Raw genomic sequence first — 25997 nt, 5'->3', positions numbered from 1 at the left:
CAATCACTGCTGGTGAGAGGCAGATGACACCCCTACAGCACAACGTGATACGGTTATATAGCACCTAGTCTTCACTAGTCTTTTTGCTGGCGAGAACAAATACAGAAGACAGAGCGCTCACGTGACTGGCTTCTAGCACCCCGCACTTGGTATCTACTATATGAAACTTCTAACCAGCTTTGAAGGATAGCCAAATGCAGAGTCCATTGCAATAATGTAATCTGAAGGATCCACTACCCCACAAATCTGTAGCCTTCTCAACAAAGCATTTGAGGAGCAGGTCCAATGTCGGAAGCAATGAAAAGCACTGAGGCTTCTCGTTGTAACTTGAGCATCCAGTCCAGCCTCAGTGACGCATTTAGGAGAACTATTTTATAATGTTATACATGAACACCGCACGTTACGTTGACGATTAGCAGATAGGCAATTAATGCAGTCGAGCTTAGGCTGCAAGCTTGCCACCTGCGTTCTCTGCCTCTTTAATCTGCTTTCTACCCTGTATATCACTTAGTGATTTTGAAGCCCTGATCAATTATTTTTATTGTTATTATTATTTCATGAATGGAGCCAATGAACATGGATGCACGGGGGAGACATATCCCCATCCATTATCACCATCTTTTTAGTCTCCCCCTCCCCAACATCCCATCCCCAGGCCCCCTTCAATCACGGCTGAATTTCAATTACATCAGTCTTAGCTGAATTTCAATGGACTCAGCTGCCAATTCTCATGAATTATTTCCATTCCTTTTCTTTTTCTTTCCGTTAAGTAGTCTGAGAGGTCGTTCTGAAGCAGAATACAGGGGGAACAGGGCTGAAACTCAGACACAATGTGTTCGCTACAATATTCTTCCCAATCTCAGCGCTTCACCACGTTTATTATTATCTAAGCATAAATCTTGTACATTTTATTTGACAGAAGATCGGAGGATGACAAGAGTGATTTTTTGGGTGGAGACAGTTTTTTTGGAAATGAGTTCTGTGAGAAGGTAAGACGCAGACTGCCAATCGCCTCTAAGAGACATAGATGTTGTAGTACCACCACATCGCATAACAGATTCCTTCCTTCGGGTTGTCTGGGAACGAGGCAGCCTGCATGCATATGTTAAGAGGATTTGACAGAAAGACCATCAGCATGTCACAATACGGGTAGTTGATCATAATCTGTCAACAGAAGCATTAGTCCTTGGCCAAACAGACTTGTGAATCATAGATACAGAAACACACTTATCACACATGCCTGTCTTCAGCACTCCTTTTTTAAAAACAATGTTACAATTTATTGGTTTTGATTCAATCGCGTATTTTTGAAAAGTGTGCATGTGTGCTGTGTCTTCTTGCACTATTGTTTCGCTAGAGATGGTTTCCATTGTTCCATTCCTTTGTTGTCCTATGTGCCAATCAATGAAGAAAAGTTCCAGACAATAAAAAGTTGTGGACTTTGATGGGCAGGCACACTTCCTCTGACAAAATGGAACAAGAATCATGAGAGTGCAGACATATAGAAAAGGTAAATTAGTGGCAAATTAGTAAACTGTGTCATAATATCCAAATTATGGAAGGCTGAGTCAATCTTGAACTGGCTGCTGGGATCGAACTCCCAGCCTCATGGTCAGAGCTTCAGACAACATGTTGGCTGCCTTACCACTCTGCGCCACAAGAGGCTCTAGTGCATAGCATATTAGTTTGCAATAGCCTATGGGCTGGGTATATTTTTAATTCCTAAAGTTGTTTTAAAAAATTGTGCACAATAAAAGTACCTAATATAATTTTAACACTAATACAGACATTCAACCTTTGAAGGTCCCAACTGTTACTAGTTGGGTTTTTATGGTTCCAGTTCCATCTCTTCCTAGCTAGATTACACTTGGGTGATATCTTCTCTTTCAGCGTTTGCCTATCCTCTGCCCTTCTAGAATACACCCATTTACTCCACCTAGGATGCCAAAACCAACAGTGCTTAACCCTGCTCTTGATTCAATTAAGTATTTCTTGTGTTTCAATAGTTCTGGATTGAAGGCAATGGTAGGGGAAGAGTTATGTCCTAATACCACTGCAGAGATCCTCCCCCCCAAGGTGGATGATGCAGATTAGCCCACTCTCATCTGATCTTGGAAGCTCAGCAGGGTCGACTTGGGTTAGTATTTGGGCCGGGGACTACTGTGAAAGTCCATGGTCACTACTTGGAGTCAAGCAATGGCAAAGCACCTCTGAACATCTCTTGCCTTGGAAACCCATCAATTAGCAGTGACTCAACAGTATCTTATGCCCTCTCTCTCTCTCTCACACACACACACAGAGACACACACACCACTGCAAAGATTTGTTGAAGCTCTGTGTTTCCAGATGTAATCGAACATGCAAATATGGCTCCTGTTTGCCTCATTCTCTCCACTCAGGCAGCCAGTTAACTAATGTCAGTAAACCCTGATTAAAAATGTATCCCTCCCCCCTTTTTTCTCCTTTTTCTATAACAACAAAATGGATTTATTCCATCCTGCTGTGAAACCTTTATGCTTGGTTAAAATTGTATCTTCGTTTTGAACACAGAAAACGCAGGAATTGCCATATCAGATCAGCCCAGTGATCCATCTCGGGCAGGGTTTTGCCTGTAGCCATGGCCTCTACCTGAAGGGAGCATAATGAAGCTGTTTTTAAAAGGCAGCTTGCTAACACCGCGCACAGTATGTCCAATATGCCATTACCAAGAAAGCAAGCAGGCCCTTAATCTTATTCAAATTAAAGGAGATTGGGAGCTGTTTGTTAGAAACTGCTTGGGCTGTCAGGAGGCCGGAATCCGATTAAGTCCTTATTCCCACCCAAAGATTTCCCTCTTCCCCATTCTCCCCATTTCCTTGTGCTTTTGGATTTCTGCACTAAATTGCCATAATTGTCCACTCAGAGGGAGCTAGGCAAACATTAACTCTACAGCTTCCAACCTGGAAATGATTAATATCAAATAGCCTCCTAGGTCCAGAAGAGGAAGAGTTGTTTTTTATACTGTTTTTCACTACTCAAAGGTGTCTCAAAGCAGTTTACACTCGTCTTCCCTTCCTCTCCCCACAACCGGTAGGTGGGGCTGAGAGAGTTCTGGGAGAAACTGCTCTGTGAGAACAAGTCTATCAAGACTGTGACTAGCTCAAGGTGACCCAGCTGGCTGCATGTGGAGACTGCCACTCTTTAGCACTACATCATGCTGGCCTAGTATGCTGGTATGGATGATTAATCAATGTAGAGGATCCCAGAATTCTGTACCAGATCTTGGTCAGTTCTAGAAGGTGCAAGGGGGTGGCCGGTTACAGGGGATGAGTGATAGGGTTGTGAGTTTCCTGCATATTGCAGGGGGTTGGACTAGATGCCCCAGGAGGTCCCTTCCAACTCTATGATTCTATGATACTGTGAGTCAAACTGAAAGCCATCTGATCCTATATTCCTGCCATGCTCTGCTATGACAGTCTCATTCATCTCCTAGCAAAACCCGCTGAAGGTGCCACTCTGCAAACTGTAAGACCAGCAACTGCCCAATCATGGGTAATCTCTGGTATGCAGAACAACCTACCCGAGAAGGACAGGAACAGCACCCACACTTTAGTCATGTCACAAAAGTTGCAAAACAGAAATGGTCAGGAGGGCAGTTTTATAAAGAGATTAGAACTTGAGTGTAATGAAACAGCCCAGGAAATCATTTTTATCCGGGACTGAACAGTAGTCTATTGCGGTGTTTATTGTGGGCATTCTCTTGCTTGTCCTGCATTGTCTTCTAACTATCAGCTACTTTCTGCAGGTTTCAGGTGGGTTCCATGGTTTTCCAACTCTGCAATGCCAGTCCCACTGCATTGCCCATTAAAGGTTTTGCTGTAGGTTTGAATTGATTTTGACATTTTGTAGTCGGCCTTGAAAGGTGCGTTATAAATGAAGAACATAAAAAAAACCCATTGTAATTGGGTGATATGGTTGCCGTTAATAATGCTTCTTCCCTCTGCCTCCCCCACTGGAAAACTTTTCCTTTTACTCAGCTGTCCTTTATTCTGTAACAAAATGCTAATGGACCCATAAGTCTGTCTTCCCAACATAGAGGAGGTTGACATTGGATGAAGATGGATGGTTTATGGCCTATAAGGCATGACCACAGGGAACCTTGTTCATCTAGCCATTTGTGTTAGACTGTATGCAAGAATGGATTGTGACAGCTAGGATAGTCAGGCAGCAATTGGCTAGGACAAACCATCACTTTGACCAGTAACACAAGCTGAGGGAGCTCCCTCTGCTGGCAAGCAGAAGCCCCAATAATGAGCTCCGGGATGCCACGGGCAAAAAACCTCCGAAGCATGGCTGCTTCAGAGACAGATCACCCTGAGGCTATCCAAAGTGCCAAATCCCAGGCAGATCCGAAGTGTGTCTTCTGAGAGCTGATCTTTACATTCTGGAGATTAGCTGTAATTCCAGGAGACCTTCAGGCCCCCCCGGGAGGTTGGCTACCCCTAAGTTAGAGATATTCCTTGAGGTTTAGGATGCTTAGGGCTAATCCTGCGTTGAGCAGGGGGTTGGACTAGATGGCCTGTATGGCCCCTTCCAACTCTATGATTCTATGAATATCTATGAATATTCTATAAGGTCTGGAGATGGAGCCTCAAAACGGTACAATGCCGCAGAGTCCTACTCTTCAGCAAAGGAGGTTTTTTCCCCTACAGATTTAATCATATTAGTCTACATCAGTGGTTCTCAAGCTTGGGGTCAGGACTGCATTTGGCCCCTCCCCTGGGGTTGCCAGGTTGATTGCCACTGTGGCCGCGGTGGCAGCATGTGGAGGCATGTGGTGGTGGGCGGCAAAGGTGGGCGGAGGCAGCAGAGCCAAGGCAATGGCTGCCTCCATGCCACCTTGATTGTTGTGTGCATGTGCATGCACGCACATGCCACCTATGCACATGGGTTTCCAGAGCCCCACTGCCTCCTTCTGCAGCTGCCCAGCCTGCCTGGAGGGTCACGCTGGCGCCTGCGGAGGAATGCGCCAAAACACTTTGTTCAACTCTTTCAGAGCTGACAGGAAAGCTACCTCCTCCCCCATGGGTCCAAAGTCGCCCCATCCTGCCTGACTGCATCCAGCAAGCTCCATGTGCTTTGCAGCAGGGCCATCACAGAACCCCCCCGTGGTTAAAAGAAGGGAGAAAAGAGAGAAGCAGTGAGCCATGGGAGCAAGACACACACCCAAGCCCGGCCTGGAGTGGAACAGCGAGCAACGTGGATGTGGCAGCTGTGGCAGTAGCCCCCTTTCCTAGGCAGGGCCCTCACCCCCCTCCAGTTACCTCCTGCAGGGGGTTGCCCGTGGCCATGGCTGGGGGAGGCCGGTGGAAGCGCCTCTGCAGTGCTAAACTGGCAGCTCCTCCAGCTGGGTCCCCACTGGGCTTCGGTGCCAAAGTTGGTGTTGTAGCAAAGAAAAGGTTGAGAACCTCTGGTCTAGATATAAGCAGCAATAGTAGAGTCAATGGTAGAGGCATCCCTTATCAGCCACAGTTTGTATTTTTTGGCACAGACAGACAGACCAACTGGATAGTAGAAACAATGGTAGAGGCTTGCAGGCTGAGGCTGGGGTGGAGTGGCACAGGTGTGTCCCACCTGGGCTGTGGGCTCTGGCCAGCCCTTACCAGCAACAGTTTTTATTTTTTGGAACAAACAGACAGACCAGCAAAGATCCGAGTCTGGAAAGTGCAGGAAGATCTAAATAAGGAATATTTAGATCCTGTACGTGTAAACGGTGAACAAGCAACTGGCTGGTGAGACATAGGGGCTGAAGTGACTTTGCTCAAGCCTGGCCTGATAAATAAAAATCAGAATTTGCCATGGAGGTCCTATGAAATAAAAGGCACAAGTGGCCCAGAATTTCAAGTGGAGTTAGCTTGGGAGTTTGCATACACAGTGTTTACAGGAAAGTGGACAGTGAGATTTGGAGGGGAACTAGGTTTTCCAGTTTTATTAAGCAACAATTTGGCTTTCCAGACAACAACAGGAATTACAGTTGCCAGCAGTAAGTCCCAGGCTTCAGAAGGGCAGACATCACCAGCCAAGCAACAGACTATGTTAGCTAAGGCCAGTGAAAGTGAAGTTTGGAAGTGGGGCTTCAAATGGGTACCATGCCTCAGAGTCCACCCTCCAAAGCAGCCATTTCTGCCTGGGGATCTGACCTTTATAGTCTGGAGATGAGCAGTTATTCCAGGAGATCTCCAGGTCCCACCTGGAGGTTCCTTTTTACTGACCTCTGGAATGTGTGGAAACTGGGAGGCTCACCTGAACTGAAGATGGGTGAGGAGAACAGTGCCCTTCCCTAGATGGCCACTAGACAAAAACTTATTTGGGCTGGTAACTCAGTTCAGCCTGCAAACGTAGAAACTCACAACTCCAATGTATACATATATGTATATCAATACTAACACAGGATATTTAAAAAGGAAGGATTGAAATTTTAACTTTAAAAATATTTTCTCTAAGAAGACATAGGAATTGTCATTTCATATGAACAAACCAAGCTATTACATCTTTCTCATTTTTTTAAAGGATGAAGTGGAACTCATGCCTCAGGAATTCTGTTATTCTGCTTTGAGTTGCTGCATTTTGTACAAGGGAGTACTGGGCATGCAGTTTGCCATTTCCTGCATTTCTCATGTCCTCCCTTCCCCCATGTTACCACTGTGCATCTGTGTATTGATAAATCACAGCAATCTCAATATGATTGTGAATACTACTGAATCAAGGTTCTTTTTTTATAATGTTTGACTGGTGTGCGTGAGCTCGTTGCCCCGAAATCAGTGTTGATTGTATCCTGCATGCAATTACATCAAGGTTATTTCTTGCAATGTTGTGTTATTGAACAGCTGTGCCTCTATGCAGCATTAACATATGAAGGGGGAAAGATAGCAATTAAAAGACAGAATTGAACCTTGTGGTTAACTATATATACACTTGTCCCAAAAGTAATTTTATAAATTCTCTTTGTTCAACCAGGGTAGGACGGCATGCAGAAAGAAACTCAAGCCATGGATAATCTACCGTTCTTCCCCCAAGATAATCACCTGACACTTTCTGTATTTTCCTTTAGGTGCCAGGTGAAGAGCATGTTATTTCCCTCAGCTTAATTGACTGGACTCTTGGATTCTGCCTTCTGGTCTCTGCATTCTGTTGTTGTTCTCACTGCAGCTTGCTGGATTGATGTAGATGTTTGCTTTTATGGATGATGTTATAAGATTTTAATTTTTAGCTTGAACAACTACTTTCATCAAAGCAATTAAGCCCAGTCACCCAGTCTAATTTTTAAGGTGCCATTGGCATTTGGGTGTCTGGGTTTTGGAACATATACAGGACTTAAGAGTTAAGACTAGCAGGTATTGTCCATTTTAAAGTAGCTATTGAACTTCTCTTTTCTCACAAACTGACAGCAGCTGGCAGTTAGTCCCCCAGAATCTCCATGTGACTTTTCTAATCAGTTTGTTACTCCACAGCCAGCTGGTGAACTGCTGCAAGTTGAAGGATGAACACAGGTGAATATACCAGTCTATTTCATTTCTGTCCAACAGGCTTCTTTCTCTCTGTAGGAGATCATCTTCACCAGCTTGTCTCAACTGAGTTTCCTTTTAGGGTTTTCCAGTTACAGAAGGGAAAATAAAAATCTTGAACTGGAACACAAAACCTATCCTTCATTCCCCAGTAGTTTTAGGAAGTGAGTTTTGACCTGGATAGTCCAGGCTAGCCTAATCTTGTCAGATCTTGGAAGCTAGGCACCATCAGACCTGGTAGTATTTGGGTGGGAGACCATCAGGAAAGTTCAGGCAGCGGCAAACCACTTCTGGATGTCTCTGGCTTTAAAAACCCCACAGGGTAGCCATAAATCAGCTGCAACTTGAACCCCCCCAAAAGAAAAGGGTTAAAAAGTCTAGTTCTGAAAGGAAGAACAGCAGACCCCTTGTTCAGAGGCAGTAAATAGTTATCCCATCCCATTAATTTTCTACTGCTATATAGAATTCCAGAGCTGGCAAGCTTTATGACCTTATCACTTGATGCTCAGTTAATTACTGCAAGTTAAATATTTTGGTCTATTTGTCTCTTTCTTGAAATCAGTGAAATAAGTAGGAGGGGTCTAACTTCAGAACACAAAAGGCAATTGCATGCAACAGAATCTCAGCCATGTTGAAAGGATGCTCACAGACAGTCTCAGGAACAATCCAGTGAGGCCTTCAGAATTGCACACAGTACTCCAGGTGGGGTCTGACCAATGTGGAATACAGTGGGACTGTGACATCTTGTGATTTTGATGTGATCTATTAATCCAACCCAAGACTGCATTTGCCTTCTTTACCATTGTATCACATTGTCTTCTCATATTTAACTTAGTCTACAAGTACTCCAAGATCACATTCATATACACAGCTACCCAGATGTGTATCTCCCATCCAGTAGGGATGCTTGTCATTGTTGTGATCCAGATGTAGAACTCTTCACTCCTCCTTATTGAAATGCATCTTGTTCTCATTTGCCCACATTTGCAGCATGTTCAGATCTTGTTGAACTCTATATTCTGGGGTGATTGCTACTCCTCCCAATTTGATGGCATGTGCAAATTTAATTTGTCCCTCCACCACTGCTCCCATCTATATAGTTGCTAAAAATGTTGAAACATACTAGACCTAATACCAAGCCCTGGGGAACCCCACTGCTCACCCCCCACCACTCTGATGAAATACCATTGACAACAATTCTTTGAGTGTGGTTTTCTAGCCAGTTCCCTATTCACCTGTCTGAAAATCCAGTCTACATTCCTCCAGTTTAACCTTCAGAATGTTGTCAAAAGCTTTAATGAAATCCAGATAACAATACCAATTGACTTTCTACAATATACTAACCCATTACTTGGTTAAAGAAGGAAACAAGTTTGGCTTGAGTGTAATATGATGTTTGTCTGTAATCTTCCTGTGTCTTTGGTTGGATTTTTGGTGAGTTTTTTTTTTAAACAACCATCAGTTCCTCCTTCTCTTACTCCACCTATATTATTACTATCCCAGAAAGACGAAAACACTGCAGGAGCTCTAAGAAGCCTATTTGGATGAACAGAGAACTTCAAGAGGAACTAAGAAAGAAAAAGGAAATGTTCAGGAAATGGAGGGAAGGACATAGCTCTAAAGAAGAGGACCTACAGGTTACTAGGCGCTGTAGATCAATCATCAGAAAGGCCAAAGCTAAGAGTGAGCCAACTGCTAACAAGTTGACTATCCCCCACCCGCCCTGCGAGCTGCAGCCCAAAGCCACCTTAAGCTGCCTGGCTGGGGGCCAGGGGAGGGATGGCCTTTTAAGGCCCGTTCTTAGGAACAGGCTTTGAAGCTAGTTTAAAAAATTTTTTTTTTAATGTTAAACATTTATCAGGTGATATGACCATATTTGGTCTTGTTGACCCATCCACCCCTCCCAAAATGGCCACTGATGGCCCTGGAGGGGACAGAAAGGGGAAGGGCCCTGAATGAGTGTTTACACAGCTATGCTTCCCAACCATATTCTGCATGATAGTATCACTTCTGGGGTTTCTTGGGGGGGGGGGGTTGTATCACTTCTGGGGTCTTCAACAGCAAAAACGTTGAGAAAGGCTGGTTGAGAGCTTTAAAGAACCTTGAACCTGATCTGGTTTTCTATCTGGAGCCAATGCAGCTGGGAGAGCACTGGTTGTATATGCACTCTCCATTGGTTAAGACCTGAAGTGGTGCATTTTGGACCAGTTGAAGTTTTTGAAGCAGCCTTAAGGGTAGCCTTGCATAGAGTGAGTTACAATAATCTAGTCTACAGGTGACCATTGCATGGATCACTGTGATTGGATCAAATGCAATAGGTAAGGTAGTAGTTAACACAACAGATGAAGATAATAAAATGTTTGGCATACAAAATTTATGGGACTTCTCTATCTTTCTGTCTGGTCCCTTCCCAGCCTGCCATCTTTTCTATCCACATTTCTGCCTTGCTGTTGTCTATCTGAGTAGTGTTCCTTTCCAGTCCCTCTATTCACTAACTTCTTTGTGCAATTCAAGGTCTATCCTAGAAGTTAGACCTAGGGAATCTGTCCATGTATTTTATTCAGATTGGATCCCAGTTGTGCTTGTACTCACACTTCCAGCTTCCTTTGTGCTCAGCTACCAGTGGCCCAATATTGACAAATATCTAAAGAACATTTAAAAAATCAAAACAGATTTTGCCCATTGCCCAAATTTAACCTGGGATAATGGTAAATAATGATCTATGAAAAATAGCTCAACACTGCTATAAATATTGTTCAGAACCTCCGTAAGGTGCCCTGAATAACGAAGAATATAACCACTAGGAAGGTTTAAATAAACATTCCTTCAGCAGGGAAGAATTATGAAAAGAATATTTTTGCCCAAATCCAGAATGTTGGTCTGGATGTCCCATGGGATTCCTTGCAATATTCTTTGATTCGTTGATTCTATTTCCCATGATGAAAATATAGCATATGCCAGCCATATTGAAAATCCTTGCTGTGAACAGCTGTGTGTACACAGGCCTGTTTGTACTCTGCTCTTCAAAAGAAATAAAAATTCTATACCAAGCTAATACAATGCTGTGCCAGGAAAAGCTGATTGTGGGTGAAATCTAGAGTTTCCAAGTTGCAACCTGGAGGTTCATTCGAAGCCTTTTAAATAAGTGAAAACAGGAGATACAGCATCAGTTCTTCCCACCTGTTATTTGGTGGAGCTTTTCACATGTCCCTCCTGGATGACATGCTTGAAGTCCTGCTCACAGCACCTGGAGGTGACAGAAAAAGAGGAAGGTGTGAGATGAGCCATTCAACAGAATCCCAAAAATGTTTGGGAGTTGAGATTCCTTGCTGCTACCATAACCATTGTCTCCATTTGGTTGGCAGCTTTCTGTGCTCCCCTTTCTCCCTCCTGCATATCTGACCAGCTTGTACCTGCCGCTCACCAATGCCTAGCTGAAGTAATTTGGGACCGTTAAAATGTGGGCAGAGTTTCAATACGCAATAGTGTACAATATCAAACTGCTTAAAAGGATAAAATAGTTTTATTTAGAAGAGAAACAACCTTTATATAGATAAAGGTGAGAAAGACCTGTCTAAGTTTGTTCTGCATATGTTCTTCTGTTCAGGAGGCATGCAAGGAGACATTTAGACAGGAATTCATTTAGAAACATAAAACCATATGCTCAGTTCTACTTACAATGATTCTCACTCAAAAACAATTATGTGGTTATATCAATATCCTACTAAATAAAATATACAATAATACATCAAAATCCGTACTAAAATTATTATTAAAATTTACATATAAAGTGTGCTTACCCAGTTTTACAGCAATATTTGTTAATGGGGGACTGGGTAAAAGTTAAAGGTATAGGTATCCCCTGTGCAAGCACCGAGACATGTCTGACCGTTGGGGTGATGCCCTCTAGCATTTTCTTGGCAGACGCAATGCAGGGTGGTTTGACATTCCCTTCCCCAGTCATTACTGTTTTACCCCCCCAGCAAGCTGGGGCTGGGTAGAAACTTGCAACTGTCTGACTCCCATTTATCTGCCAAAGAACGAGAACAGAGCCCCTTCCTAAGCACAGTTGTGGAAAACTGTTAAGTCATAGGAGTATCCATAACCTGAATTCCCAAAAGGTAAATTAGACCGCACAGGTAAACATAAACCCTGGTGATAACAAAGCATCATTGTGAGTAGAACTGAGGAGCATATTGTTTTATGTTTCTAAAATAATTCTTATTGTAACAATTATAATACTTCATATACTTTCTATAAAGGAATCAATGGTGACATTCTGAAGAATGAAAATTCGGGACCTCTTTAAGGACTGGAGATGTCCCGGAGGACTGGAAGAGAGCAAACGTTATTCCGATCTTCAAAAAAGGGAGGAAGGATGACCCGGGAAACTACAGACCAGTGAGTCTGACCTCTGTTGTGGGGAACATAATGGAGCAGATCTGCAAACATCTGTAGGACAATTTGGTGATCCAAGGAAGTCAGCATGGATTTGTCTCCAACAGGTCCTGTGAGACCAACCTGGTTTCATTTTTTAACCAAGTAATAGGTTTGATGGATCGAGGAAATTTGGTTGATGTCGTTTACTTGGATTTTAGTAAAGCTTTTGATAAGGTTCCCCATGATGTTCTGATGGATAAATTGAAGGACTGCAATCTGGATTTTCAGATAGATAGGTGGATAGGGAATGGGTTAGAGAACCGCACTCAAAGAGTTGTTGTCAGTGGTGTTTCATCAGACTGGAGGGAAGTGAGTAGCGGGGTACCTCAGGGCTCGGTGCTCAACCCGGTACTTTTTAACATATTTATTAATGATCTAGATAAGAGGGTGGAGGGACTACTCATCATGTTTGCAGATGACACCAAATTGAGAGGACTGGCAAATACTCCGGAAGATAGAGACAGAGTTCAACGAGATCTGAACACAATGGAAAAATGGGCAAATGAGAACAAGATGCAATTTAATAAAGATAAGTGTAAAGTTCTGCATCTGGGTCAGAAAAATGAAAAGCATGCCTACTGGATGGGGGATACGCTTCTAGGTAACACTGTGTGTGAACGAGTCCTTGGGGTACTTGTTGATTGTAAACTAAACATGTGCAGGCAGTGCGATGCAGCGGTAAAAAGGTGAATGCCATTTGGGGCTGTATCAACAGGGGCATCACATCAAAATCACAAGATGTCATAGTCCCATTGTATACGGCACTGGTCAGACCACACCTGGAGTACTGTGTGCAGTTCTGGAGGCCTCACTTCAAGAATAACATAGATAAAATTGAAAGGGTACAGAGGAGAGCAATGAAGATGATCTGGGGCCAAGGGACCAAGCCCTATGAAGATAGGTTGAGGGACTTGGGAATGTTCAGCCTGGAGAAAAGGAGGTTGAGAGGGGGCATGATAGCCCTCTTTAAGTATTTGAAAGGTTGTCACTTGGAGGAGGGCAGGATGCTATTTCCATTGGCCGCAGAGGAAAGGACGCACAGTAATGGATTTAAACTACAAGTACAATGATATAGGCTAGATATCAGGAACAAATTTTCACAGTCAGAGTAGTTCAGCAGTGGAATAGGCTGCCTAAGGAGGTGGTGAGCTCCCCCTCACTGGCAGTCTTCAAGCAAAGGTTGGATACACACTTTTCTTGGATGCTTTAGGATGCTTTGGGCTGATCCTGCGTTGAGCAGGGGGTTGGACTAGATGGCCTGTATGGCCCCTTCCAACTCTATGATTCTATGATTCTATGATTCTATTCTATGATTCTATGAAATGCCTGTTTACTGGTCTGCATTTTTATTATTTATTAAAAGACCCAGAGGAGACAATCATTCATCAGCTTTTTCCATTTTGTTTGGAGAATTGACTAGGCTGATGAGTCTTTGGTTGCTCTATTCTTCTTTGATAAAAACAGTGCAATGGCTGTCTCAATATTCCATGGAATCTTAAGCATTTTACAGAGAAATCTTGGTATTCAAGTGCAGCTCCAAATGCACTCCCTGCTTGCTGCTTGGTTTGCAAATGCTGCTAAAACCATTTTCTTTCCCCTCCCCTGGGAAGGAATTCACATTTACCTAAAGTGGAAGCTAAAAAGAGTCAAGTTGACTTCCTCCTTTGCTCCCCACTTGAAACGATGATGTATCAAATCTGACAACATTTCTGCCTCTCCTCCTACTCTCTCCCCTCCCCACCATTTTTAAAAAGTTTGAACGTGATCATGTTACAATGCTAATCTGCGGTAGCATAAACACTTTCTAGGGATGCTCTAGAACAGTGGTTCCCAACCCCCGGTCTGGGGACCAGGACCAGTCCGTGGATCAGTCAGTATGGGCCGCGGCTCCTCCTCGTCCTCCTCCCCGGCTGCTGCCTCGGGGGCTACCCTGCCACTCTGCCGGCAGCTCACCTTTGGTGCTCTCTGGCGGCCTCAGCATGGCACTGCACAGCTGCTGCTGGCAGCAGCCCCCAGCTTCTTCTTCATAGTACAATGGACTATGGCTTGTCAGAGCCTCTGCAGCTTCTGAAATCTGCCTGAAACATAGGCTGTTTCCAGTGTTAATTCGAGTGTTAATTCACAGTTTGTCTGAGGTGAAAGTGCATCGACTTTCAGTGACTTATGTCACTCAGCTCTGCACCAAGACATTTTCAATCCTTGTAATTTTTCTGTAACAACTAATATTGTGAACAACATGGTGGGTCATTTGTGGTGGAGGGCTGTAACTGTTGTTTTGCATGTGGCTTTGGTCCAAATTGCCATGGGCAAGTTTAACAGGAAGGCAGTCTCACATAGCTGTTTCCACCATGTGTGTGTGTTTATAAAAGGGACAATGGAGGATGGTAGAATGGAGTTATCCCACATATGGGGAAAAGGAAGGGGGTGCGGAAGACTAAAGGAGAAGTGTACTGGGACTTTGCATGTGACACAGCTAAAATGCTATCCATTTCCGAGATTTTCACTATGGAAAAATGTTGTAAAAAAAAATGTCCCTTAGATTTTAAGTAAGCATTTTTTTAATACAACAGCCCCCCCCCCCAAAAAAAATACAATGGAGCATGCAGAGTCAGCTTCTGCACCTAACTGATGCTACATGACTGACAAGTTCAGGTTCTTGTGTGTGCTTTTTAATGAACTGATATGTATAGTCCCATTGGTATCCCAGAAAGATGCCCATGAGCCTTTCTTTGGGGCCTTTCCTGACTCTGTACCCACCCCACCACCCACTTTTCAGAGACATCATGGACTGGGCCTGAATGGCAACTTGTTCAGCAAAACTTTTTTGTCTTTTCTTTTCTGCACCCACCCACTAGCTTTGGGAGAGTCTGGAGGAAAAGAAAGGGATCCATTCTATAGGGGGAGTCAGTGATTATGGGAGGCTCTCTAGGGTGAGCCACTCCTGGCTCTGTGCTGCTTGGATTCCAGTCTGCTCACTAAGTGCTGGATATTTTGCAACTTGTTGGTTGCTTCCTTCCCTGAGCAGAGCTTGGGGGAGAGGAAGATGAGAGTCTGAGGAAGGTGTGGTGGAACAGCTGTTGAGTTCCAAGCTGGAACTGAAGGTTCCTTAGGCACGGCTGGATTTCAAGTTCCCTTCCACTGTGTGGCCAGTGAAGTCATTGCCATGAAGAGGTGGCTACTACTGTCTGACAGGGGAACCTGCACCAAGCAGTGGAGCTGAGGGCGCACCACTGAGGAAGGGGTGCTGGTGTACCAAGCTGCTGGCTCAAGTCAAGGTGACTGTGGCCTTGTAGGTGTCAGAGTAAGGGAAGAGATATGGCCAAGCCCAGCAGGAGCAAATTAAGCAGCAAAGGGGAAGGGGGAGCACATACTTGGTGTAAGAAGACAGGTTCCCTCAAGGGTCAAAGGGTATATGGAAACTTCTGTGTTTTATTGTTTTAAATCATGTAAACTGCCCTGAAATGATACTTAGAAAGGGATGGTATATAAATATCTACATACATACATACATACATACATACATACATACAGACAGACAGACAGACAGACAGACAGACAGATGGTATGGGGGACAGTAGACTGAAGAAAGGTATATGCTTTCCATTCTGCTCTACTGAAGAAAGCAGTGGGGAGAAAAGTTTCAAAACCACTTTCAAATATGGCACAGGAAAACTGAATTTGCAGCAAGCCAAGTGCTAAGTAGTTGTGTGGGGGGGAGCCCTGATTTTTTATGACATGGATACAGCTACTGAGAAGCAAAACAATAACAACAACAACAACAACAATAATAATAAAAACACGGGGCAAACACACTGAGAATATGAAGAAAACTGCAAGTGAAAAAAGGGCCATAGTATCACTCACAGGATCCTCCATGTTTAGATGCACGAAGTATGTGAACAGCAGCAGAAAACTTCTTGCCACAAATCACCTTTGTGGATCTGCCTGGAAGTAACTGTTTCTGGATCTGTCCAAAGATTTATGTTTCCAAAATTACTTAGGCGAATAAGTTTAATTAAAAACGTTTATTCTAGGGAGAAAAAATTCATTTGGTCCTTCCTTCCACCTATTCAGAACACCTCTGTCCATTCCTACCTTGCTTGTTAAATTGATCTTGACTAAACCCAATGCATTTCTTTACTCTGCCCAGACACTTATGTACAAAGCCTTTTTATTGATCAATAGGTCTGCACGTCAAAGTCATAACATCACCTTGAAAACAAAATGTGCTCCCTGTTCTTTGGCAGGAATTCTATATAGTCATGAAAGGCTGAATGCTGGAATCTGGCCTAGCATGAATTCAACTAGTCATGGAACAATCCTTGAAAATTATGTGTTAGAAAGTTGAAATTAACCTTTTTCTCAGTGCCCATTATGTTTCAAATCGAACATCTCATACACTTGCATTTATGATTTATTTGCAATTGAAAATAAGCAGATAGGTCTTTTCAAATGTTCCTGGAATTGTGACAGCATATATGAGACAAACATGTTACACACTGTCCTCTGGATACAAGCTATTTCTACAAAATGGATCTTCTGCTTTGGAACATACATGCCAGGTTAATCTGGGCTCTGGTATATGTGTTCTGAAGCTAGAATGTATGCATCTTGCCCTTTTAGAGGAAATGGTGATTGCCCATATTGGAATGGCTGCTTGTAACACAACTGTTCCATATATGCGGTCAAACTTAATGACTGGACGTAGATATTTCAAGGGTAGTGCATCTGTGCAGTAGATAGTAATCATAGGTGGCCAGCTGGAGGCTGTTGTTGGTAGATATTCAGAATTTATGTTGTTGGGGTTGATGGGTTGATCTCATTCAGAAGGCCAGAAAATCTACAATTCCCATCAGCTCTGATAGGAAGTCAGGTTAAAAAGTCATCCTCAGCAATAAGGGTTTCTGTTCATTGCCAGAGTCAGCTGGATCTATATAGAATTTGAGCTGCACAAATATGCATTGATTCTTGTTGGTTTTGTATGTGGTCATTATGAGCCTTTTCACCTAACTCATTTTGTTGGCTAGAGTTCCCAGGTTCTTATGACACTTTATATAGAACTGAGGTAACATGATTCAAAAACAAAATCAAATTTAATGGCAATAATTCTATCATTTTTTGTTAGTATGATTTGAGAGGGGAGAGATAACTACTGTCTCATTCCACATGGGGAAGAACCCATGTCAGCAACTAAGAATTTTATATCAAAATAGTGTGGTTTGCATTGACCAAGGACCATTGGGGAAATGGCCAAGATACGTGACCGTTGGAATCCTAGGGGCTGGCCAGAGCAACTCTCATTGGCAGGGTGCACTCCATGGGGTGAGGCTGGATCGTGGCACTGGCAGCTTGAGGTGGGGAGGGTGTGCTGCTAGGCATGAGAGGGTTGGTTCGGCAACAGGAATTAGGCACTGAGGAAGGGGCCAATTGGGGGGGGGGGTTAAAAGGTGTGATACAACCCACTGGGGTACATTGGAGGAAGAAGTGATTGTCATAGAGTAAAAAGCTGGGTGAATGAAACCGCAGCCCATTGGGGTCAATAAAAGATCTTGTTGGGAATTCTACTTTGGTCTTCTCTGGTGATTGCCCTGATAGAGACTTGACCCCTCCCAAGCTTTCTGCACCCTGAAAGTAAGCCACAAGACATCTGGATGTATGACAAGTATACTTGTGAAACTTGGCACCATTCTTAAACAAACTACAGTTTGACTCATAAATTCTCATTTTGATTACTATTAATTCATATAGATCACTCACAAAAATTCTTATTTGGGTACTAGGATTAAAGAAATAATCATTATTCCATCATTAAAGGAATAATCTCATTATTCCATGTGCCAACAAACCTATGTGACAGTTTTTGTGCATGTTGTGAGAAGACATGTTTGTGGTGCTAATGAAGCCAATTAAATCCAGCAGAGGCCAACAAAAAAGTTGACCTTGCAAAAGTGACTGAATGCCTGTTGAGCTACAATTTAGCAAAACCATTCTCACTCATGAAGAAGACCCTTGTCTGCTCAGCTTATGCTGAGAAGGTCAGGCAGTTTGTGACCTCTTTCAGCTGGGCTTTGACCTCTTTCTGCTGTTGTTGTTTTGTTTTGAGTTGGGGATGCTTTCTGTTCATTAGGAGGCAAAACTGGAAAACATCGTTTGGAAAAGAAATAAGCAGTCCATCTACAAGATCCATAGGGAATGCTTTGCTCTGCACCCTGATCTTTCAGAAATGGGAACTATTAAGACATTGAGCACTATGGTGCCACCTTGGATTCCCATCCTAATAAGGCTTGTTTGATTCCCCATCCTCCACTGCTGGTAGCTTGCCTCTCACTTTAAAAAATGGCTCTTTTCAAAAGATATTTCCCTGCTGGCAAACAAAGCTTAGTATGAGCTGCTTATGTGTTTCAGTTTCCATGCCTCATTGCTTTGAAGTTCTGTAAACATTTAGATGGAACAGAGACAGTTTGTCTGAAAATGTATCCATTTATCAACTTCCATGAACTGCATGAACGTTCATGGAAGTTCATGGAAACTTCATGGCAGTTGACTTGTCATGAATGTCAACACTGACATCCAACAAAGTAATTCTAATAAAGGGGAGAAAAAAGCAGTGGCCTGCCTGGGAAGGAACCAAAGGTAACAGTCTTCAGATGTCTAACCGCCCTGAGCCTCCGGGGAAGGCGGTATATAAGTATGATAAATAAATAAATAAAATTAATAAATAAATATCAATACCTAAAGCATGGGCAATACGAAGGAAGAACTTGAGCTTCTCATGCAGACAGATTTAGTAGGCATTACAGAGACTTGATGGAATGCAGTCGTGGATAGATATGAGTTCCTCCAAAAAACAAAAACAAAAGAGGAGTGGAGTGGTACTGTATGTGAGCAGAGGGTTTCCCTGTCAAAAAATTATTGAGGAGAAGAGTAACATTCCAGTGGAAAATATCTCTGACAGATGACCTACAGCACTAACTGGACCAAGGCGATTCAGCACTTCTAATATTACTAGATCTGACAGCATATTGTCAACCATGAGCTCCTTGCTCTCAGCCTAGTCAATGCAGGGATCCAGGAGACAGCCTTCCTCCAAGGCTGAGGACAAAGGGTAGTAATTGGAGAGAATCAATCACGCCACTGTGAATTCAAATGCAGAGTCCCTCAGGGAACGATTCTCTCCCTAACACTTTTTAACATCTTTATGAGTCTCTTGCCCAGTTGATTCTAAGCTATGGCCTAGGTTTTCACCAGACAATAACACCCAGCTCTGCTTCCTGATAGAAGGCCAGCCTGATAACCATCTGGTTTCCTTGTCCAGATGTCTGGAGGCTGTGGCAGAATGGTTTCAGCATAGTCACATTAAACTTAATCCCTTGAAGACAGGTCCTTTGGACAGGTGGGAAAGAGTCAGACCAGGAGGCGTGTCTTCCCAGCCTGAACAGTGTGCAACTTAAAACAGCTTTCCCTTCCAAACCTTGCCATTTTACTCTTTTCTTTATCCCTTTCCCAATTTCTAGTCCCCACCCCCCTTTTGTTCCTTTATTGGATCCTGCATCTGGCTATCACCCTAAAAGAGCTTCCATGGGTTTTGACCTAAGATTTCAAGGTTCCTGTCCCCGCACTGCTCAGAAAATTGCCTGGGACGAGCTCAGCCCCCTAAACTGGTCCATCCAGGCCCCCCAAGTTGTATGGAGGCTTTTCTCAAGTTTGTATCATATCATATATCCTTTAATGACATATAAAACATTAAAACATTCATCAAGTAAAATACAAAAATATAAATATTACTTGATAATAATACTTAATAGGTTAATTTGGGAATAAAAATGATATTAAGAAGAACAACTTATGCCATGACTTTTTTTTTTTTTTTTTATAATGATTTTTTTTTATTTTCATAAAGATAGAAATATAGTCATCATTTGAGAATATACGACCCCACATTGACTCCGCAGTGATATAAACTTTTGCCCAAAACTCTAAGAGCCATGAGTCTAAGAGCCATCCACATTTCCACTACATTAAAAAAAAAAAAGCCTGTTTAGATATACAAAAGAAAAATTATTATTAATCAACTTACTTGAGAGATCGTAGACCTCACATTAACTGCTTGATACAATCTGAGAGCTATCCTAGCAGATATTTCTAGGTTTGAGTTAGATGCTTAACATTAAACATTTCTTATAGCACAGTATTAGTTTTGGCCCTGTATCAATACCCTGATAAAGGGAGAGGAAAGTAGGGCTTTGCCTTAAAGATGTACAAAGAAAAAAAATTACAAAAGGATTTCATAATTTCTCCTTATCCTTAATACAGATACATCTACAAACCATTTATACTTGGCCCATTCTAAGAGCCATCCTGACAGGTATAAGTTGAGAGCTTTGCATTTTCTACAGATCAATATGAGCTTTGGCCCTATAACAATACACCAATAAAAAAAATAATAAGAGGGGAAAGCCCCATTTTATATTTCCAACGCTAACGATTATATTACCTATATGCCTACTAAGAAAAAGAAACAGAGAAAAAAGGCACTGCTTCCCCTTTTTCATAAAAATAGCAATATAGGATACAGTATATGTTGTTAATACAGAGAATAATAAGATTTCCAGGTTTAGATTAAATGCTTAACATTAAACATAGAACAATATAAGCTTTCAGTCTTCTATAGCTTCTCCTTATCCTTGGTTCTAATACATCTACAAAACAATTTTTGCTTGACCCATTCTAAGAACCATCCTCAGTGTAGGCTTTAGTCCTAGGACAATTCACTAATAGAAGAAAGAAAAAATAAGGGGGGAGAACCCCATTTTACATTTTCAGCACTAATGATTATATTACCTATATGCCTATAAAAGAAAAGAGACAAAAAAAAAAAAAAACAAGAGCGAAAGAGACACTGCTTCCCCTTTTTCATAAAAATGGAAATATAGAATACGGTATAACATTAAACATAAAACAATATGAGCTTTCGGTCTTCTTAAGGGGGTCTCATCTCGAGGCTTGCTACATCTTGTCGTTCCCGTAAAATTATATTCTGTCCCATTGGCCTTTGGCGTAGAAAGTGCAGTTGTACTCTTTCCCGCAAAATATGCATCGATAAATCTTGAGGCCGTTGCACCTCCTGGACTCCAGTATCAATACAATTTTTTCCCCAGAGAGATCCTTTAAATCGGTTACTTTCACTGCAGATCCATATTTCTTTTGATTGATTTTTGTACACTCTTGCTTTGAGATGGCTGTATGTCTTTTTAAAAAGGGTGTCCTTATCTGGGCTGCAGAACTCCGGCATCCCATTTTCCGTCTCCAGAATTTCAGATTTCTCTTCTACTGTTGGTTTTCCACCTTGTTTAGAGCTGTCATCAGCCACTGTTATTGATCCATTATTCCTGTTAAAGACGTCTTCCTTGGCATCTTGGATCTCCTTGAAGATATGAATTTCAGATTTCTCTTCTGCTGTTGGTTTTCCACCTTGTTTAAAGCTGTCATCAGTCACTGTTATTGATCCATCATTCCTATTGAAGACTTCTTCCTTGCCATCTTGGATCTCCTTGGAGATATTTTTGATCAATCCATCTAAGAATACTTTGTAATCTTGGGTTTGTATCTCTATTAGATGAGCCAATCTTTTTAACATAGACATGATTTTGACTTTAAAAAAACCCGGCCCCAAACAATTTTACAAGTGGCCGGTAGAGGTCCTCTGTTTTATCCTCTAATGTTCCGGCACAGGCATGTGACGTATTGAAGCCGGTTAAGGCAGGGATTCTCGTACTGGCACAAAGTTCTCGTGAGATTTTCACATTCACTGCTCTTATCTCTATCTCCGAAAACCAAAACAATTACAATAAGAGCTTTTGCCAATTAATTCGAGTTGATTTGAATCCTTCTTCTGCTTAGTTAGGAGAATTAGCCTGCCTCTTAACGAGGTGGCTTCAGGCAGAGCAGAGTAAGAGGAGGGGGGAAACAAAGGGCTTTGATGCAGGAAGAGAGACGGAGAAAAAAAAAGCGAGAGATACTTGCAGTAAATGATGTTTTGGAACTCAGCCGAAGTCCTCCCCTCAGTTCAAAGCGTTCATTTGTGGTAAATCATCATGTAGGGTTGAAGCAGATACTTTAAGATTAAAGAAAGAAAAGAAAGTCCGAGGTAGAAAATGGCAGTCGTCCTCTGGACCTGGAACGCTGACAGCCTATAATCCAGGGAGATATACTCCCTAAAGGATTGGAGACGGCCCCAAGAACTTCCTGGGTAGAAAGGTGAGGTGAGGTTTGCGTACCCCTCCTCTTTTCTGCCAATTGCTTGCACAATTGACCCCTGTCAGGCTTCAGAGATAGCAGAGCAGATGCCCTGCCACCCTCTCAGGACGACATCTTTAGCCACACCCCCCGCCATGACTTTTTGTTGACACAATCTTATGGCACACTGCAAAAAATTTACCACATTGTCAATAGTATCTGGACTGCAGTTATTCAAAAGTTATGAAATCTTAAAAGTGTTGGAAAGTCCTTTCTTACTCAGGTTTGTAGAAAGATCTGTCTTGTCTGTCCATGGCACCCCCTAGATGGATTGAAGTATCCTCAGATGGGGTTACATAGAAAATTAGATATATTTATATGTTTAGCTACTTTCACAATACTACAACCAAATTTGATACAACTCCTCTATAAAGCATCGAGTAAAAGGGGCAAGTCTGCCTTAAGCAACACACATTCTTTGATGATAATTTTAGAATGCTTTTATGCCCATCAGCATAAGGGGACTGTAAAGTTCCATGTGTGCACTTTCCTAATATTTTTTTTTATTTTAAAGATCAGTTTTATCTGCACAAACATTGCTTTGTATTTTATCTTATCCTGACAAAGTAAGGATGGGTTATTATATATTTGTCTTATTCTGATCAGCCAGTTCCCTCCAGTGCTCCAGTTCTAATAGTCCTTTCATACTCCACCCCACCTTTTAACTGTGCTCTAATGATATGTCTATCAGTGTAAAATACTCTCTCTGTGGTTTGGTTTTAAAACTGTAATTAGCACCCAAATGGAAAGGCTTGTTCCGGCAGGTCAAAATGTTGGCTGATTTTATTTTTTCCATGTGAAATGTTAAAAATTGATCTTGCCATTTTCTGTTTTTGAATTAAGGGAGGAAAAATAGAAACCAGGGAAGAAGAAAATGATGTTTGAGAACAAGGGGGACCGGAGCTTGAAAATGAACTCCCCCAGTACAGAGAAAGGTAGGCCAATTATAAGTCAAGTCAAACTCCCTTTGGAAATTCAGCTCTGTAAATAATTACTTCGGCTCAGTGGTAGCTCTCCCCAACCTTTCCTACTGCTGATTTCCCTCTTCCTCCAGTTCTTTTCCAAACTCACTGTGTAAGGGAGAGAGGGAAACTGGCACCTCAAAGGCTAGAGACAGTGTTATCACTGTTTCTCTGCCAATGGAGTGGGGGCTCTTTTGAGCATGCTCCGAAATATTCCATCACTACTGAGTTGATTGATCAGTGGTTCTATACTTTTAATTCCTCCAGACTGAATAAACTGAGGTGGAAGGAATTCAGTTTTCCAGGAAATTGTTAGAGGAGAACATTTTTCTGTGTTAGATTATGAACAGCAGAAACAGGACAAATAGAAATGCCAAAGTTTTATCATTCCTGCTGAAATAAATATTAACACTTTTCATTTGTCAAATATTTCAGATTATTCTTGTCCAAATTTGACCGCACACCAAGCAAATATAATATGATAAACGGGGTTTTAATGGTACTAAGAAATTCTTAAAAATGAAATCTGACATTTTTATATTTGTTTCTGTGAATTTAACTTATTCAAATTAACTTGTTTTCTTAAGGTACTCCTTCAAGTTGGAAATAACAAATCTTGGGTGGGGGGGGGGATAATCTCTTATCTTGAATTTGCATGCCTATAATCACATCATGTTCTGAATGCAAATTATGTGACTTACCTTAAAGAAACAAAGGAACACGTTTGCTCAGGAATATGATGTCAATGACATTGATGGAACAATATACTTTAGCTATAGAGAATAATATTTTATGTTTCTTTTTTAGTTGTCAATATAAGAGTGGACAAACTATTTCAAAACCTCGGTTTTAATCTAGCCCCCCCCCCCTTTCTTTGTAGTTTGAAATCTTTTTCCATTTATGCTGATATTGAACTTCATGACTATCACCCCAGTGGTGGACAGGCTATTCAATAGGCATTCTTTGTCTATAAGAAATTTAGGCAATTATGAATAGTGTAGGGATAGGGATTCTAAATAATGAGAGAATTCTTACTCACTTACACATTACTTGACCTCAGGAGTCCATCACTGAAACGGTATATTTGAAGCATATTTGTAAGCATATTTTAACTAAGAGTAAAATAAGATTAAAAAAAAAATGTTATTCAGTCAAACAAGTCTCTGTCTTCACTTTTCTCCAGGCAGGCAGGATCTGATCCAAAGGTCACAGCAGAGTCTCTCAGGCAGCAGAAGTCATGCTCAGAGCAACAGCTGAAACCACAGCAAGTGCACACTCCCCAAACCTCTCAGCAGCAATGGAATCTCACTCAACCATGCACAGAAGGATTTCAAAAAAGACTTCTGTGACTGGCTAAACAGCAATGTTCCCTTTATCCTGAATTTTAAAGATATTTTATATTGGTTTTATTATTAACTAGATCTAAAGCCCATTTTATTTTTAAATAAAATGGGCGCTAGATGGGCGCGGCCTCCCCCCGACTCCCAAAGGCTTCTGCGGCCGTGGAGTGGCAGAAGCCTTCTCCCCCCCCGGATTGGCAAAGGCCCCAGCGGGGCCGGGGCTGGAAGCAGCCTACCTGTGTTCGCCGCGGGCAGCTCCTCAGCAGCCGGCAGTTCGGCGGGCGGTTGTGAGCCGGGCGGGCATGTGGTGCACAGCAGGGGAGGCAGGCCAGGTGTGCCGGTGGCGTCGCCGTGGAAGTGTGGCGGCTGGCGCCGGCGTTGGAGGGGTGGCGCGGGCAGCGGTGTTGCAGTGACAGCGAGGGCGGCGGTGTAAAAGCGGCGGCGGAGGTCGGCGGCAGGGCAGCGGCAGCAGGGCAGCAGCGGTGCAGGCTGCATGGGGCCATATATGCGAGGGGCAGCGGCAGGTCAGAGACGGCGGTGGCGGCGGAGTGGCTCAGCGTGGGTCTCCACAGGGCAACGGCAGCAGGCAGGTTCGTGGGGGAAGGGCAGCAACACTAGGGGAGGTGCGCGTGGGAGCGGCAGCGGGCAGGAAGCAGCTGTGGCGACGGGGAAGCGACGGGCAGCATCGGCAACGGGAAGCGACGGGCGGCGGGGAAGGGGTGTGGTGTCCCAGCCCCTTTGCTGGCAAGTTGGGAGGTTGTGCGGCTGGAAAGGAGCAGGGCCGCCGTATCTTTGACGCAGCGTCCCTGCTCCTTTCCCCGCAGCGACGCGTAGTCGATGGCGGCCAAGCAGGCAATGGGGAGGCGCGCAAAGCACACCTCCCCATTGCCTACTTGGTCCAGGATTGACACTCGGGGGGGGGGGCGAATCTCCGAGTTTTTATCCCGGACAGAGCCCGCCCTAACTCCTCCCAACTTGCCCTTACTCTTTTATTAATAACCGCGGAGCGGTTTACAGATTATTGCATTTATTGTTTTAATTTATGTAATTTATCCTATGCTGTTAACCGCCCTGAGACAGCCTTCAAGAGAGGTGGTATATAAATTTAATAATAAAATTACAAATAAATTTGAATTGCCAAACATCCTTCTCCCTCCCTCCTGTTACATGGGAAATGAGTGACGAAAGAACTGTAATTAGTTAGTTGGACTTCACATTTGCAAACCAAAATCAATTAGTAGAGGAACTTGAAGCTGGGCCCTAACAAAGATGACCATTATGGGGTGGGATAATAGAGAAGTAGGTGATCATTGTATGCTGGTCTAGAGCTTTAAAAATGAATGCCAGCAACTTAAACTGGGTCTTGAAGTAAACTGGGAGTCTGTGTAGACAGAACAAGCCTGGAGTGATATGAT

General features: G+C 42.9%; 1 long non-coding RNA gene across 1 annotated transcript; it reads right to left on the bottom strand.

Annotated features, from left to right (window-relative positions):
* Nucleotides 1-1346: 1346 nt before the first annotated feature.
* Nucleotides 1347-24402, bottom strand: LOC143835657 (uncharacterized). The gene is made up of 3 exons (XR_013230310.1): nt 24286-24402; nt 10725-10791; nt 1347-1463 (listed from the first exon to the last, which is right to left on the bottom strand). It is a non-coding gene; the product is annotated as an uncharacterized LOC143835657 (long non-coding RNA).
* Between the last annotated feature and the right edge of the window lie 1595 nt (nt 24403-25997).

This window comes from Paroedura picta, chromosome 1, assembly GCF_049243985.1.
Source record: "Paroedura picta isolate Pp20150507F chromosome 1, Ppicta_v3.0, whole genome shotgun sequence".
NCBI classification, from domain to species: Eukaryota; Metazoa; Chordata; class Lepidosauria; order Squamata; family Gekkonidae; genus Paroedura; species Paroedura picta.
This window is presented reverse-complemented; position numbering and strand designations above follow the sequence as displayed.